General features: G+C 44.4%; 1 protein-coding gene across 9 annotated transcripts in view; it reads right to left on the bottom strand.

Annotated features, from left to right (window-relative positions):
• KIAA1217 (KIAA1217 ortholog) overlaps positions 1–18,246 on the bottom strand; it is a 109,443-nt gene extending 91,197 nt beyond the window's left edge. For 6 of the 9 annotated variants that reach the window (XR_015872786.1, XR_015872785.1, XM_088457834.1 and 3 more), the window contains exon 1: positions 18,144–18,246. The gene's annotated coding sequence lies outside the window, so the exon portion shown is untranslated. Of the gene's footprint in view, positions 1–1,445; positions 1,517–18,143 lie in introns of those variants that run through there. The other 3 variants (XM_088457831.1, XM_088457833.1, XM_088457832.1) reach the window with 3 other exon arrangements.
• Between the last annotated feature and the right edge of the window lie 368 nt (positions 18,247–18,614).

Raw genomic sequence — 18,614 nt, 5'->3', positions numbered from 1 at the left:
TGCAGAATTACTGCAGCTGTAGGGGGTGGGGCCCACCGGGGATTTCTCCTGTACCCCAGTGGGTCAGTCCAAGCCTGAATCCGCCTGCATTAATTTCCACACTCCCCATACATTAGTACAGAATTACCGCAGCTGTAGGGAGTGGGGCCCACCGGGGATTTCTCCTGTACCCCAGTGGGTCAGTCCAAGCCTGAGTCCACCTGCATTAATTTCCACACTCCCCATACATTAGTACAGAATTACCGCAGCTGTAGGCAGTGCTGCTTTTGTGACTGTAATGGCGTATGTGCAGCACTGATTCCAGCTGCGGTAAGTTAGTGTATCTATTTCCCGATAAGCTGTCATCGGAAAAATGACAGCTTTTCGGAATAGATAGTTATGGGGAGGAGGAATGATGAGTTCCTCGGGTAATTAGGTAGAATTCCATGCGAGTTCTAAACCTAATTACCTCCATGAAATTTTTAGTAATGATGAATAGGCCCCTGAGTCTGAATCTGTATACTAAGACTCAGACTCAGTTGCACAGAGATATACAAGTTTTGCATATCAAACTATCCGCACTGCGACTAAGATGCAATTTCAGATGAAAAAGATGCTCGGCGTAAGCAGAGTCGCGCGGGGCCTGACGGCTCATTCACACCTCGCATGGGGTATTGCGGCTAGATGTAAGAGCATGCTTGCCAACATCCAGCTACAGCATTCTGGGAGGGGGCAGCGTGGCGCGGCATAAAGGGGGCGTGGCGGGTAGATGTATTGCATTGTGAAGCAGGGTGCGGGGCCACGATGATGTGATTCAGCGCAAATTGCGTCATTTCTCCCTCCCGCTGCAGGGGGGGAGGCGTGTATGGGAATGTGGGGGGGGGGTCTGGGGCGATGCGGGGGAACGCAAAGGGGGGTTGGCGGCCATCCGGGAGATTTACATACTTTTCAGGGTGGTTGGGAGCGTCACCCGTTTTTCGGGAGCCTCTCGTCCGTCCTGGGAGAGTAGGCAATGTATTTGTAGGAGGAGACATCTGTACATACATCTGTTTTCAGCTTTATTTGCCTTTTACTTACACTAGTTCACTGCTGCTACTTTATAAGTAGACAACACAATAATAATATCAGTAACGCTCCACATTATGTTTAAAAAAAAAACCAGACCCGGGATTTTCTTCTCTGCATACAGAACACAGGAAATCGCATCATGCTGAATAAATCACTGCACCCCACCTTCTTTCTATGGCTGTTATCTATTGAGCGAAATTCATTTAGAATTGTAACAATTGCAAACTGTAGTATGAATATGCTCATATTCTATATACATATTATACAACAGGCATATGTACAGTATCATTTGTTCCCATCTCGACGTAAAGCTGCATACCAAATAATCCTACATATTGTGCATCCCCAAACCCTTCCGTGAGTTTTCCCCGTATTTAAAACAAGTACTTTAGACTTACGTAAGTAGAGGTTATGTTCCACCTTCAGAGGACCTGGTCCTTCCCCTCCCCAGTCTTTCTATCTGTAGAGCTAACGAACAACTGTAGAAAGTCTGTATCGTTGTCACACGGCTCAGTAAAGACCTTGTGCCATATTTAGCATGTACTCATTAAGGTTCGTATATGTTTCACATGAATTCTTCACATTAGACCTGTAAACAGTATAGACCAGGGGTATTCAACAGCTGCTGTGGAACTACACTTCCCAGCATGCAGTGCCACAGGTTTAGCATGCACTAATGTGTCAGGGTATGCTGGAATAGGTAGTTCCACAGCAGCTGGAGGGTCCCATGTTGAATACCCTTGGTCGTGATGGTTCAGAATCCAGGTTTCTCAATCCGTCCCCGATTGTAGACAGATAACAAATGCGCGTATGTGGCTTCTGATAGGACTGTATGGAAAGTACAATTGTTTCTTAAATGTAGGGCAGGCTACTTAATGAACTTGTGGCATATGCTGACATTTAAATAATAATTCATGTGTATGGTGGGGAGCAATCTAAGGAGTTTAAATCGGGACAGTAAGGATTATATGGCTACTTTGGCAGGAAGCCGATCTGTCAGTGCACATCTTCATCATAGTTGCCAGGAGAGCAGTCTCCTTTAGTAAGGGAGCTGGCAGAGCTTTATCCCTGCCAACTACAGCATCCTGCCAGGTACCTGGGGTGTACAGCTTGTGCAACTCTGGCTGTCGCTGGTAGGACTTTACTGGGGCTCTCAGCCAAATCCTCAAGAGATACTAGTCATCATTTTCTGCTATGAAAGGGAACCAGGTCTTTTTATGAATTTGTTTATAGAAGACCTGATGTTGAGCAGTTTAGAACCTCTGGAAACAAGCAAAGATGGCTGGAAGGTGACATGAAGTGCAGCTACTGCAGGAGTAAGTGGGTGCATTAATGGTTAAATATAGGGGAAGGAATAAAGGGCAAATTAAATGGAGGGAATACGTTTATTTCAATAATGGAAGTATTTATGTTCATTTGTGTTAAGCAGGCTGGTAGTAATTATTAGGTGTGGCTCCCACAGTCATATAAACTGTAACAGGGCCTGGAAATGATAAAAGCTGTGTGAACCTTTGGGCACCACGGGCTGCTCTGTACGGCTTGATCCTCTCCCTTGGCCCTTTTAAAGTACAACAAACAAATGCGAAATCAGCACTCGCTTCAGGTGACAATTACTACAAAGTTCATAAATGAGAAAGCAATGTCTACTTCAACAGTAACAGCTCATTACACAACGCCTTACTTCTTTATTCTGTGGAATCACAGGATCAGAAATAGAAATACAGATAATCCAGATGGGGAGGGACAATTCAAAAGCAAAAGTTCAAAGTTCTTTACTAAAATAAACAATGATTTCATTCAAGGTGTAACTGCGGAATGGAGGCACTAACATTCTCCCACCTGCAACATTCCAGACACAGTATACATAGCTCTGTGCAAGGCCCATTTCCTTCTATATGTTATTCAAAAAATGCATTTATGTGTTTTTTTTTATTACAAATGCTGTTGTGGAATAGTAAAGTGTTCTTGTCACGTACATACAGTGGTGGCAGCCATTTAAAGGTTTCTATGCTTTGATATCCCATTACATTTAGAAGGTTCTAGTAGTATCATTGCATCTCTCCCAATTTAGGTGGGAGAAGTGAAATTGGGACAATTTTGCCCCGCTTGGGCAGGAAGGTTGGGTGACATAGCAGACTAGCGATGAACAAGTGCTGCCATGGGCGAGAAGAGAAAGGAACGAGGGAGAACCAGCTTGCCGAAAGGGCCTGACAAACCCCCATGACATGACCACACCCCCTCCTCACTTGCGCACATATTCCCCAATTCCCCAACATGAACAGTTGGGAGGTAGACCGTGGAGGTCTCTCTGCCTCATGTCTCAGTGGTATCACCAGTTTCTGGTGAATTGAGAGCAATGTAATTATGAATATTGGTTCAATCCATAAAATGGCTGCCTCCACAGTCTGTATGCAATAGATACACTTTAAGACAAACTCGGAACCTTTTGTAAAATATCAGTATGGAGAAATGATCACCGAGTGCAGTGATTGTTTTTGCAAATCGCAAAGGTTCGGCATTTGAAAATATAGATTTTATGGAGGAAATATTTCTACTGACCACTGAAAGGTATCAAAGAGCTAAGCAGGGTGGGAGCTGATCACAAGTTGTCCCAGCTACAGTAAGTGCCAGGATCCAAGTAGTGCAGCCCCAAAGGAGGGTAATAGTTACATATTTAGTTACTGATTTTTAAAGTGGGAAACCCCAGTAATAAAATGACGCAATGACGAAAGACATGAACCAATCGGATATTGCTTTAACTCGGGTGGGGAACCTTTTTTCTGCCGAGGGCCATTTTGAGATATATAACATTATTTGTGGGCACGGTGCAGGTCACGCCCCTCCGTGTGACTTCACATGAGGCTGGGCCACAATCACCAGTGATTACAGCAATGCCCAGAGCATCCGGAGGATGCTCCGGGGAGCTGTAAGGGCAGCGGTGTGATCGTCTGACGCATCCTAAGGACGCTCCAGGTGGCACTGCTGCATAGATTCTGGCTTCAGGGTGCCATTCTATGCACACTGCTAGCCAGATGAGGATAGCAGAAAACAGTTCAGAGGGCCAGACCAAATGATTCCACGGGCCTTATACGCCCCCCGGGCATGAGGTTCCCCATCCCTGCTTTAACTGTTTAAAACAGCATATTGAGGGCATATTGGGGAGTGGTTTGTGCCTAGTGTGGTAAGTTAGCTTGACAGTTCTCATGTTGGCATGCATTAGGCCTACATGAGAATGTCAACATGGTAAATATCAGCCATGTAACTCCATAGTGTATGGGCCAATACGGAGCATGGTTTAATGTGTTCCTTTTCCTATCCGGGAACATTGCTATTTTACAATGCAGCAAGACCACTGAATATCAAATCAGGCAGTAAACGGACACCATTAATCAGACATAGCTAACCATGGGCTGCCATGCTTTTAGTTGAACCTCTGACACCACAGATAGGACAATGTAGGTCATTGTTCATTTCGATTTTCCAACACACCTACAAATTCTATCTACATAATTCTATACACCATTTGCATTATTGTGATCTGTAATGTTTGGTGGCTGTTTATTTTGTATTCTAAGGAAGAGTTACGCAACTTGTATCTAGAAGTACACTCAGTTTAAACCTTGAGCTTTTAAAATGCTATGTATGACTATTTGGCGGAGCCAGTAGTATCATTGTATTACTCTGTCAGTTTTAAGCTTCTTATATAAACAAACTGATCATACTTTTCCATATATGTTTTTCAAAAAGACTGAGGAAAGTACTGGCAGGGTGAAATGACACCCAAAGCAATGATTATTCATATTATGACAAAGAACTAGCAGGGACACAAAGCACAGAATGCTTAGCGATTGCAGAAAATTAAATTACAGCAATTTTAGAGTAAAATAAGTCTATGTAATTTAGATGTTGCTGTTTTATTATCAATTGTATATCATCCCGGTTCCTTTGTGCTCACACAGCACCTCCTGTGATCATGTGCATGAATCTTCTTCACAAAGAACCAACTTGTACCAGAAAGCAGAAGACAACACGGCAGCCGTATTCATGTAAATCCCCCGTCTCTTCTATTCATTTATCAACATTTACTAGGAACTCTCCCAGCAGGAGTCCTTAGCTTGCAAGCACATATATCTGGGGAAGGCGTCTGTCGTTTTTAAATCTTACATATGTATTATAGAGGACAGGATTTTATTGGGGAATCTAAAGCAGCTTTTATTTATCTTACGTTTTTATCTCTGTACAGAGACCTCTAAAGCAGAACTGGGCTCCAATAATAAAAACACTTCAAACTTTCTAAAAGAGAAATGTAGTATTTACCCATAGCCACCATTCAGCTGCTATCATTTATCTAGTATATTCTAGATCTGGTTGCTCTGGGCAACGTCTCCACTTAGATCACTATCACAGTGGTAGACACTCCAGCTGCTGTGGAACTGCACATCCCAGCATGACCTGTCATAGTTTTAGCATGCCCTAACAGCAAAACTGTGGCAGGCATGCTGGGGTGTGTAGTTCCACAGAGCTGGCGTCATACTTGCCAAGAAGCCGGAAGAGGAGACGTAGCTGGCCACTTCGGGAGGGTTGTCGTAGGCTTGTATGTCATGACGTTTTTGCGCAATTTAGCCCCGCCCCCACTACGATTCCCGGCAATTATCTCTCCATCCTGTGGGTGGGATTTGGGAGATCCGGACAGGATCCTCAGGGGCCTCCCACAGCTTCCGGGAGAGTAGGCATGCCACACATTGCCTACCCCTACTATAGCAATTCAAATGTGGTCAAAAATGTGGTCAAAAAGATCTTAGTTCTTCATAATTAAATGTTTAACCCCATCCTATACAACATTCATGATGTTTAACAGATCTGCAGACTTAAGACTTGGGGCCCATTTATCAACATGTTTTATCATACGCCACGAGTTTTAAAATGTTGCGTATGATAAATGGTGCTCAAGCCAATCAGCTCCCAACTGTCATCTTTCAAGCAGATGACAGTTAGGAGCTGATTGGCTGGGGCACCATTATCATACGCAACAAGTTTTAAAACTCATTGCAAATGATAAAACTCATTGATAAATGTTCCCCTATATTAGATTCTGATCATCATGGAGAACCCAGGAATGGTCCCTGCTGCAATACAGTGTATGAGCTAAATACTGAGGGCGTATGGATTGAATGTATGCACTGTACCGGCTCAAGTAGATTTCTGACTTGTGACTTTCAGACTGAACAATGTCAAGAGAATAAAATGCTGGGAAAGTGGGACTGACACACCCTATGGAAGCCGAAATCTGGTAATTCTCGAGCCCTCCCAGCCCAAATAGTTATCTGGAGAGGTCTGAAAGAGAGGAGAGTGTGAACTCTGCAGGCAGAATCTGGGATAACACAATGGGGGAGATATACTAAGCCTTGGAGAGAGATAAAGTGGAGAGAGATAAAGTACTAGCCAACCAGCTCCTGTCAGTGTACAGGCTGTGTTTGAAAAATTACAGTTAGGAGTTGACTGGTTGTTACTTTCTCCACTATATCACTCTCCATGACTAATGCTGGGTACACACTGTGTACCCGGACGATATGTTGGGCCGACATATCATACCGTGGGTACACATTGAGCGATGTAATGAATGACGGAATGATCCCTCATTCCATCCATCATTAGTGTGGCTGCCAGGTGCACCGAGAGGGGGGGGGAGCGGGTACAGTTTACCCGGGCCCGGGCTTCCAGAGGGGCCTGGGTCTGGCGCCGCCCCCCCCTCACTCTGCAGCAGCCCAGCACACAGCGTGTGCTGGTCTGCAGCGGGAGATTGCTTGCGGCTGCTAAGTAGCAGCCACAGCAATCTCCTATGCCTGAAGGGTGGAGCGATCACACTGATCGCGACCCCCACTGGCTTTGCGCCGGGATGAGGGGCTCACAGCGCCCCCTCCCCGCAAAGCGGTGCTGCAAAACAAGATTTTTTTTAAGGGGGCGTGGCCACGCCTGCTGCAATTAGGCCACGCCCCCCTCTTTACCGGGGCCTGGTGTGGCTCTCTACGCCCCTGGTGGCTGCTATGGTGCCCGAGCTGTCTCTGTGGCCTGCCGCTCCTCCTGCACCCAATCACGCACACAATGTGGGTCGGTCCAGTCAGGGCCGTCGAGGGGGGCCCAAGTGTCAGCAATTTTGATTTGGTTGCGGCCCGCCTCAGTTGTAACTGGCAGGCAGTCATGGAGAAACAGCGCCGCCGGGTTGTGATGCAATCGGACCTCGCGGACTGGCAACTAATAAGCACTGGCGACTCCTGATTGGCTGACGGTCCGCAAGATCCGATTGCCTCGTGACTGTCGACAGTTTGAAACTGCGGCGGTGCTGTCTGTCCATGTCTGCCACTGGCTACCAGTGCGCCAGCTGTAATTTGCTGGCGGCTCAAAAACAAATTCACACTTGCTGGCTGGTGATGGCACACAGAGGGAGGGGCAAGAGGCTGCTGGAGGGACACGGGGAGGTGAGTTGCTGGGGGGAGCATAAGGGGCACTACTATTGTGTGGAATAATGTGTTATATGGGGCACTACTACTATGTGGCATAATCTGTAAAGGGCATTACTATGTGGTATAATATGTAAGGGGCACTACTGCTGCGTGGTATAATGTGTATAAGGGGTACAACTGTGTGGCATAATCTGAATGGGGTCTGTATGGGCACATATATGTGTTTGTTTTTTTACTTCTGGGGGGCCCTTTTAAGATCTTGCTATGTGTCCCACAAAGTTGAAGTTACGCCAAAGGGCGCCGAGAGGGGGGGAGCGGGTATTAATTTCCCGGGCCTAGCTTGTTTGAGGGACCCGGCAGAGGTCCAGGTACGACATTGCCCCTCCCCTCCTTATTACCTTTCAGCAACCCAGCACATGCTGCTGTGTGCTGGGCTGCAATGGAAAGCAAGTCGTTCCGTCTTTCATGTCGCCTAGTGGATGGGCACCTTTACTCCATATAGCGCTGATTTGTTACAACCCACATGAGCAGCCAATGAAAGTGCTTCATGTACACTCTGTTCTGCATGTGTAAACGTTTCTGCTCCCTCACTTGCTCCATCACCAATGTATTTAATTATAGGGGCATTATTTATTTATTTATTAACAGTTTCTTATATAGCGCAGCATATTCCGTTGCGCTTTACAATTGTAAGCATTAATGGAACAAAACTGGATAATAACAGACAGATATATAGGTAGGAAGGCCGTGCTCGCAAGCTTACAATCTATAGGGAAATAGGCATTGATACACAAGGATAGGTGCTATATATTGCATTTTGGTCCAGCCAGAAAGCACAGTTTCTTGGTTGGCTGCATGATCCAGTCACACAGGAATGTCGACCAAATGTCATGAGGATGTGAGAGAAAGATGTGTGAGATTGTGTGTGGACTGTAAAAGGGGATGTAATTAGATATGGAAGCTATGAAGGTTATGTGGGAGGTTCTGGAATCTGATAAGCTTGCCTGAAGAGGTGAGTTTTCAGGGAACGCTTGAAGGATTGGAGACTAGAGGAAAGTCTTATTGTGCGAGGTAGGTTATTCCATAGAGTGGGTGCAGCGCGAAGAAAGTCCTGTAACCGTGAATGGGAGCAAGTAATGCATGGGGATGAGAGACGCAGATCTTGTGCTGAGCGGAGAGGTCGGGTTGGGAGATATTTTGAGATGAGTGAAGAGATGTATGTTGGTGTGGTTTGGTTAATAGCCTTATGTGTAAGTGAAAGTATTTTGTATTGAATACGGTAGAAAACCGGCAACCAATGGAGGGACTGACAGAGCGGGGCAGCAGAAGAAGAACGTTTGGCAAGGAAGATAAGCCTCGCAGCTGCATTCATAATGGATTGTAATGGTGATAGCCTGTTTTTGGGAAGACCAGTAAGGAGGCTATTGCAATAGTCAATGCGGGAAATAATAAGTGCATGGATTACAGTTTTTGCAGTGTCTTGTGTGAGATATGGTCGAATTTTGGATGTTTTTTAAATGTATACTGCTTTACCGTATTTTGCCATAGTTACGCCTGCAACTTTCTGCTAATGCTAGTAAGTCCTTCCCCTGGTGTACAAGCGTCTTTAGATGCAACCATTGGACACCCCATCGAAACTTGCCCCGTCCCATGTTAGGTACAGAATCTCTGTTAGAGTATGGTCTCCACATACTTACCGACTTTTAATTAGTCCTTTCAGGGAGCAGCCTGGATGCCAAGGGAGATGCCCATGTCTTCCAATCAGATTCTACTTATCATTTATCTAGCACCAATAGCTAGAATCTGATTGGTTGCTATGGGCAACACCTCCATTTCTAAAAACCCACACTTAAAGAAATATACCCCATAATAGCTGGAAATCGGATCATGGATGTGAAAGTGCAAGCAATACAGCACTTGGAAACGGGCAAGCATCAGGCTGATGTCATCGGTTCTTTGAACTTGCGGCTCCTCTGAAGTACAGGTACATGATCATGAAGGCGCATGTCTATTTAATGACACACTGATTTACATAGCAAACCATCACTGAGCAATGCATCCTCAGCAGTAAGCAGGGTCTCTCTGTAATGCAGAACATCTCAAGTTTATTTAAATATATTTATGAATGGCCTTAGTAGCTCCTTGATAAAAGGTAACTTTGCATTTCAAGGTTAAGAATCCTTTCAGTCATGTTAACCTATTTTATGCTGGGAATACTTCCACTGATCCGCCTAACATCCTATCTGTACCCCGACTGTCCATCGGTAATAAAAATAGCTGAAATTCAGTATTAATGGTTTTGTCACATTCCCCTCCTATGCAGGAGCAGTAGGGCCATTGCCTCACTTTCCACATTAATCGTCTGGCTCTCTCTGACAGAAAACAGACAGCCTATTTAATAAGCCTGGGCAGTCGCTGGCAAATCACATTTCAAAGACTACCAGATACTTTAAAAAAAAAAAAAAAAGATACCTTTTGCACAAGTGCATTCACATTGAATACTCAATTTCCACATACTGGCCTTAAAAACATTTTCTGGCCAACCACCTTAGCACTGGAGCAGGGCCAGGCCTGACGCATTTAGTGAAAAATGTCTGTGCTGGGCTATAAGGAGCTGACGTCACCTATAACTGCCGTGCTAGGACAAAGGAGGTTAGCGTTAGCTCAGGCTGTTCCTATCCCATCTCCCTCACATGCATTTTCCTCTTGGGCCATGGGAAACAGGAGAAATGGCTCATATTCTAGACAGTTATACCATTAATGAAAGCAGACTAGCAGTTCCCTAATTACAGCCATATCAACACCAAACTAAGGCTCCAGGATCAGTTACCTGCCTCTCGCTTTGGTTAAATGTCTCCTGGCTAATCACTGCCTAATACCGCCACCAGCTATTAGGGATAGACATCGGAAGCCCGTCATTGCGTCAAAATAATTTGATGGAAAAAAAAAAACAATGCGATGGTTTGCGCATGTGCAAAAGAAAAACATGTTTGCACAATTGTGACCCACGGACGTTCTCGACGTTAAACTGTTTTTTAACAGCGAATGGACGTCACTTCTACACTATTTGATAATGGCTGTCATCAAAAAGCCACTATCGAATGGTAAAACACGCTACAATCACAAGAAAAACATTGATGGTGTTAAACCAGCGAAATTCAATGTTCACCCCAACCGGCTTTAACATATGCTCACTTACTGTATGCACCAGGACCCATGTAACTTCTGCTCAAATTCTCCAACTTTAGTTTTAGACTACCCAGATATGGCCATGTGTGCCTTTTCTTCCACAGATGTACCAGAGATCATAGAGTAGGCAAAGAAACACAGCATTTATTTGCTCTTTATGGTCTACCCTTTCTCACACTTAACTGTCTTTTAAAAGACGTGAATTAACGTGTTCTTCTACTTAGATGCAATGCAGCTATAGTTTTTAGATTAGATATTAGAGTAGTATTTATATGCAGGGGCAGAGAGAGGGGGTCTGCCAGGGTGGTGCAGATAAGCCCCCAAGTGTTGTAGCCACTCCCCCAGCAGCAACGTAGGATCTACATATTCTTTGCGGAACATTGTCACATCCCACACACATTGTCATCGCACACTAAACGTACCAGGGTCCGATATTTTCCATGGCAACTTGTTTATACTGTATGTTACATATTTGTCATACTTGCCTACCCTCCCGATTTGGCAGGAAGCCCCCCGCGGTTCCACGATAAACCCTGGCAGCAGGGGGGACCTGTGACCCGATTTGAGCTGAATCACGTCATCATGGCCCCGCCCCCTGCTACACATTGCCGGTGTGAAAAGGGGGCGGGCCACAATGACGCAATAGCCCCACCCCTTTTGCCGTGACACGCCTCCCGCTGTGAAACAGCCGGAAGGAGGGATCTAAAAGTCGGTAAGTATGATATTTGTATGTATACTACCACTATACATCTATTACATCACTGACTCCTAATCAAACTGTTTAGCAGAGCTCCTTACGGTAACTACAGGAAGAGACATTTGCAGATCAGCGGCCTGATTCTGATGTGGACGGTATTGCACAGACGCAGGGAAGTGCCTGTACAATACCGTACAACTAAAATGCAAATTCAGCAGGAGGCATCTGTAGGAAATAGACGCATCCTGTATACATCTGCGATCCAAGTGTTGCGTCCCAAGACGCAGCTTCGAATCACCATGGCTGCAGCTCTTGGCCAGTCAGCATAAGCCGAAGCATACTCAGACTGGCCGTCACAACCAGTCAGCCGAGTCCAGGAAGTCTGCATCCAATGACGCAGACCCTGGGCTCGGCACGCCTACAAAATGGTCCTCGTCTCTGCCCCCCCCAAATACTGAAGCTAAGGGGGGAACGCGAGCGATCACGCAGGTGTCATTCTGCACATGTGCAGACCCAGAACCATCGGATTTGTGTACAAATCCGAATCAGGCCCCCATGTCATATGGCAAAATCACTGCACTGCAGTCATAATCTACTTCTTCTACTATGTATATGTCAGCGCTGTCTTGTTAGATATTTTACATTTTATCTGCAAAGAGATAAAGTGGAGAGGGATGAAGTACCAACCAATCAGCTCCTGTAATTTTTCAAACAGCCTGCAAAGTGACAGTTAGAAGCCAATTGGTTTGTTACTTTCTCTCCACTTTATCTCTCCCCAAGACATCTACCTTTGGAGACCGTACTCCAGCAATGGGAAACCGCTTACCAAATACAGCAGATGGGGGCACATCTCTGGCCTTCAGTGTCCACTGTATTTAACAGTCCCAGCACTTAGATATAGTCAGGACCTCTGCCGGTCACCCCCAGCTCTCTCTGTAGTAGGGGAGATCTGCAACAGCAGCTTATAGGATTTCAATTAGTTACAGCAAAGTGGATCCCGAAGAAGGTCCAGACGATACTTTGATAAAGACGATCACAATTAACAGGTTAGGCAGCTTTAGGCCACTGACACTAAATGAAGTGACAAAGTCAGAGCGGAGAGTGTGATATGTTGGTTAGAAAGATAATCTACCACTGCTGAATGTTTATAGCCGAAAACATTTTATTCTGACAGAGACGTTAGAAGTCTATATTTAGATTTAAACATTTAACCAGCAGCCACAGCAGAGACCTCGGAGACTCTGTGGCTGGGCGATTATCTGCTTCTATTCCAAGCCCCACCATATGTGTGTAACACTTGGCTGCCAGAATGTGCTGCCACTAATGCTGCACTGAAAGGCTAGACAGCAAATTACTTCCAAACTGGTTTTATCTATGGAAATAATCATCTGAGGTCTTACAAATTAAATATTTAATACACCAATTAATGAAGAATGTGAATGAAGACACAAAGTATTAACCCATCCTATTCTTCTTTTATTCCTTGTAAATGCCGACATGATTTATACTCCATATATGCTGGAACATATATATCTGTGTAGGCACCGCCACCCCACACATACACACTCACTCAACTTATCTCATAGTAGACTTTGATGGCAATAGATAAGCTGGGTACACACTAGACCAGGCATGTCAAACATGCGGCCCGAACAAACATTTTATGTGGCACGACAGTGTAGGCCCACATATATATAATATGCGGCCCACACACCGGCCACGATCGGAGCTCAGCTCTGATTGGGAAGTGTTTACTTTATTTAAAGCTGGCAATGCTGGTCTCTGTAGTGATCAGAAGCCTCGGATCGTTTCATAGGCCAGCTTTCCCCGTGATGAGAGGAGCCTGCCGCTCTGGATCTAATTAGATCCAGTCAGCGCCAGCGTCTATGCGGGATGGTGGGAATGGAGACGTTTTTGGACTGGAACGGTGCCCAGGGGCCATCGTGAAGAAAGGCAAGTACTGCACAGCTGAGTGGGGCCTGTTCTATACTGCACAGCATAAGGGGCACTACTGGGGGGACAACATAAGGGGCTCTGCATAAGGGTCAATACTGGGGGCTCTGAATAAGGGGCATTAGTAGGGGCTCAGCATAAGGGGCATTATTGGGGGAACACCATAAGGGGCTTTACTGGTGGCACAACATAAGGGGAACTACTAGGGACATTACTGGGGGCTCTGCATAAGGGGCACTACTAAGGACATTACTTGGCACTCTGCATAAGGGGCATTACTGGGGGCACAACATAAGGGGCATTACTGGAGGCTCTGCATAAGGGGCACTACTGGGGGCTCTGCATAAGGGGCACTACTGGGGGCTCTGCATAAGGGGCACTACTGGGGGCTCTGCATAAGGGGCACTACTAAGGACATTACTGGGGACTCTGCATAAGGGGCACTACTGGGGGCTCTGTATAAAGGGCACTACTAAGGACATTACTGGGGACTCTGCATAAGGGGCATTACTGTGGGCACTACTAGGGACATTACTGGAGGAACATTATATCGTGTACATAGTCTAGTGTGTACCCATGATAGGCGCGCTCCCACAGGTACTTAGCTTACGATGCCATTCTGCAGAATGCAGCATGACACTTCCCTCCCCCATTCAGACCCGGCATCGGCAAGTGTGTATGCACTTGTCCCATGCTGGGTCCCATCGCCCGCGACGTCGGGCTAGGTAAACATCTTCTGATGTGTACCCAGCTTTAGGTCATAATTGTCCCATCAGAGAGTCATGTCAACTTGCCTCATCATGCTTCTGGCCTCCATTGCGCAATTGTGTGAATAATTTTGGCTCACCCCCCACACCTGCCCTTTTGATCCACCCCTCTGCGATGTGCTGGAGGTGAAGTGTAAAAGGTCTTTTGTTACAATTTGGGGGAATTAGAAGACTAATTATCTCTGATTGTGGTGTTCCGTTAGAGCACCTGCTGCTTAGACACAGTGGGGGGGGGGGGGGGGGGGGGGAGGCAGTATATGAGCAGAACATTCATGAGAATGCATCCTATATATTCATCAGGAACCAGGCATTCTTTGGTCACCTGATGATGCCTGACCAATAGTCCTAAGGAACTGCTGCATAGTGAATTGATAGGCTGAATTCTGTGTTCAAAATGGCTGCCTCTAGAGGAGGTCACTTACAAAGTGTACTCAATGCGCAGCACAGAAACTGTCTTTGTTTTGCACCTGTGCAGCTAGATGGACCATCCGACGGACCTCCTACTCTTTGTTATCAGGGAACTGCCTCTGCAAACTGAAAGTACGGGACTCGGAAAGAGAGAAGAAGAGGCGCAATCTGCAATAGTGTCACATGAAAAGTCCATCCTCCTACTGCTGTAAGACCACTCCTTTCTTTCACTATAGCCTTTTACATTTACTGCTAAAATACTGTTCCATTTATAGCTGTAATTAATCAAGAAAGAAAATAGAACATTGGGATCATGTATTACATATTTGTATGTAAAGTTTTATTTAAAATTGGGAAAAGTGCCCCAAGAAATGTGATTCTGCGTCACAATACAACCGGATGATGCATCATTATAAGTGTAGGATGAGGTCCATCCCAGCCAGCATCATTATAAGTGTAGGATGAGGGCCATCCCAGCCAGCATCATTATAAGTGTAGGATGAGGGCCATCCCAGCCAGCATCATTATAAGTGTAAGATGAGGGCCATCCCAGCCAGCTTAGAGCGGGTGTAAAAATCAGGATTTGCAGAGAGGAAATGTCTCTGCCCCTGTACATGTTGCAATATGCCCCTGTCCATCCCTTTCTCTAATTTCGATAACCTTAAACTGCAATAGGAAATATGGCTGCAGCTATCTCACCCATGCTCCATAAATGTATGCGCCTTGGAAAGACTCCAGGCATAGGCCCGTATTCAGTTTGAGCTGAGCCGCGATACTTTTTTGCCTCCTGGACTTTTCACCTACATCGCGTGCTTTGCAGGTGGAAAAGTATCGCGCGCGTGCCCGCTTGACCCCGTATTCAATTTGAAAGCAGGCGAAAACGGGACCCGGTGAAACTTAAATAAGCGGAAAGTACTGACAGATTATGGGAAATCAGCCTGACACCGCCAAAAGATGCTCTGACATGGGGGTTCCCTACGATACCCCCCAATTTGGCTTGCTAAAGGTATTTGGTGTTTTTAAACGGGCTCAATAGCTGCTAAATAGCGTTTTTGTATAAGTGGTGCAGAATAGTATTCAGGAGTTTTTTTTGCAGAAAATAACTTATCCCAGTAAATTTGGGGTACTTGAAAATGGGGGTCAGCATATTTTAAAGTTTCTAAAGTTAAGTTGAAAAAAACGTGAAAAATACACCTGCCGCAAACCCCTGCAAGAGGGTGCAATAATCACTCTGGTATTTCCCAATGCAGATTATACATTTGCCCTCCGGTTAATATAGGTGATCATCACAATAGATACAATTGTGGGGGGGAGTATTCAATAGTTTTTTTCGCGCCTGATCATTCATCTAAAGTGCTCTAGGTGATCGGGTAGGGGGGGCATATTAATTTGTTTTGGCTACCCATTACTTTTTGCGCATGTTGACTAAACCCGTCAAAAAAACATCTACTGATCAAACTGATTAATGAACAAATTCAGAACACAAACCTCAAACATCAATCACACCATCTGACTTATTCCATGATAACACAAATCGGCCAAAGCACAACGGAATGTCCAATGCGTTTCAGCTTCATGATATGTTGCCATAAAAGCTCTGCCAGTACCAACGTAATGCTGCGTCTGCATTGCAAACATCTATTCACGGACCTGCTTAATTGTGCAAAGAATTTACTACATCCCCTTGATAACCTACTTAAATATACAAACAATTTGCTTTGCTTTGTATTTTGCATTATCCCATATTCCCTACAGTTCCTACACCACAAGGAAGTAAGCTGTTTCTTGTGATTAACACAAGTTGTTAGAAAAACATAACCCTTAGGTCGGGGTATTATAATTGGGTAAATGAAAGCACTCTTTGTGCTGTGGAATGCAGCACCATGTAGCTGCCTTAGAGAGGTATTTTGCAAGCTGAATGCTCTGCTACAGAAATATCTCAGAATGCTAGAAATTTGGTTGGTTTAACACATTCCACACCAATCCAGGGACACAAATTACCTTCAACAATGTCTACAAAACTGCCAGATAACAAGACTAAATTAAAGCACCATTTGAAATAAATAACTGATTTATGCCCAGATACAACACAAGTTTTTTTTTTTTATTATTATTATTATTATTATTATTATTATTATTATTATTATTAAATTGTAAGGTGGTAATAAATGTTAACAAATATAATATATATATATAAAATAATATAATAAAAAAAATCTGTAGTGCCATACATAATATGACAGTTTCTGGGTGTGATAGGGACAGAAATATGGCAGCAAGCAGCAGGCAACCTCCAATTTAAGATAACAGTTTTCTAACTGAAGGAAATACAACACAAATCATTTTTAACAAATGTAGCTCCACTGTAAGGTTTTATGGTTTTAATCTGTTACATTGTATGTCACTGAAAATATAGATGTTTACTTGTTTCTACAGACAGGACTTTATTTTTCTTTATTTTATTTTTTTTCTTTGTGTCTCTTTTATTTATTTATTTTAATATTACTAATAATGAGGATTATTTAGTGATATTATAGTGTCAAACAAATTGGGAAGTTTTAATTAAGAATCGATAAAATTGTTAAATAAAACCATTAACAAACATACAATGTAGTGATGCAGGAACAGAGTTATTATAATAAAATAGCTGGAACTGGGATCTTTTTATTTTCAACTAAAAGTTGTTTATAGAATAACAATAACCAGTAACCAGTCGAAATAAATTAAGTTTAGGAACTATTATTATTATATCAGGCCAAATATATCATTAGGCATCTGTTAAGGGGTAGTTGCAAAAGAACCATTATCAGTGGCTGTTTTAAGAGATAAGTAAAGAAATGATCTGCAAATTTTAAAATAGAAATAAAAAATTACAAGGGTGGGCAATAAGCGCCCTCCAGCTGTTGTTGAACTACAAATCCCAGCATACCTTGCAACAGTTTTAGCATGGCCAAATAGAAAAACTGTTTCAAGGCATGCTGGGATGTGTAGTTCTACAACAGCTGGGGGGGGCGCTTATTGCCCACCCTTAAATTAGGACCTGTAAAGCTGTTTTGCTTTCCTAAATGAGAGGTTGGCAAGTCTGCTGCTTTCCAGTGCTGAACTAAGAGTCCCAGCATAAGCTGCCCACCCAAAAAATGATGTACATACAGTAGCCCCCCACCCCCATGTCAATATAACAATTTGCTGCAAAGCACAAACGGAAATCAGTATTATATATATCTAATAGCTCAAAAATCTGTGTGGCACTCACGGCACAGATACATGGATTCAAACTCCTTGATTAATCCAATGTTTCAGGACCTTTATTGTATGTCCTTAAATGTATAGACAGACAGACACACGCACAAACACACACACACACACGTCAGAAAACATGCAGTATGTTTAAGCTGTGTGTGTGTGTATATATATATATATATATATATATATACACACACACTCATATATATATTCATAAAAATACGTTCCTCGAAATGTGATCCTGACATATTGCATTTTCAGCAGACCAAACAATGTCATCATGTACATTATGTATAATACAATGGAGCAGCTACAGGTTAGGAGACTGTACATTCAGGGACAACTAAATGTGCAGTCTGCAAGGGAATGTGCGCTTACCTTGCATCTCACCCTGACCTGGAAAGCCTACAGAGCATACTGTCGCCAGAGAATGGCACTGGGATCCTGCAGAGCTCACAGGCAGCTGCCTAACTTCAGCCTAAGAGCACTCACTCCATGCTGGCTGCAGAGGAGGGCTCAGGAGCCAGGAGCCCCAGCAGGGAAAACACGTCATGTTAATAAATACAATAAAACTTGTATTGTTGTAACCTCTCAATGACAAGCATCACAGGAGCCTGGCATGATGCTGCTGCTGCAAGTCTGCAGCGCACACCACACACCCTCCACGGATCCTGTTATTCCTAGCCAGCTTCCAAACAAAGCCCAGGCAGGATCAGTCGTCCTCAGTGGCTGCACTGGAAGAATCCCAGCAAGTTGTGTGATCCTGTGCTACAGAGCAATGTGTAAGAGCCAGGGGAAGGGGCAGTGCTTCAGTCCTTCTATATCTCACAGACAAATCATAACCACCGA

The sequence above is a fragment of the Taudactylus pleione genome, unplaced genomic scaffold, assembly GCF_031769625.1.
Source record: "Taudactylus pleione unplaced genomic scaffold, aTauple2 ptg000788l, whole genome shotgun sequence".
NCBI lineage: Eukaryota > Metazoa > Chordata > Amphibia > Anura > Myobatrachidae > Taudactylus > Taudactylus pleione.
The sequence above is the reverse complement of the archived record's forward strand: the minus strand, read 5'-3'. Positions and strand labels throughout refer to the sequence as shown.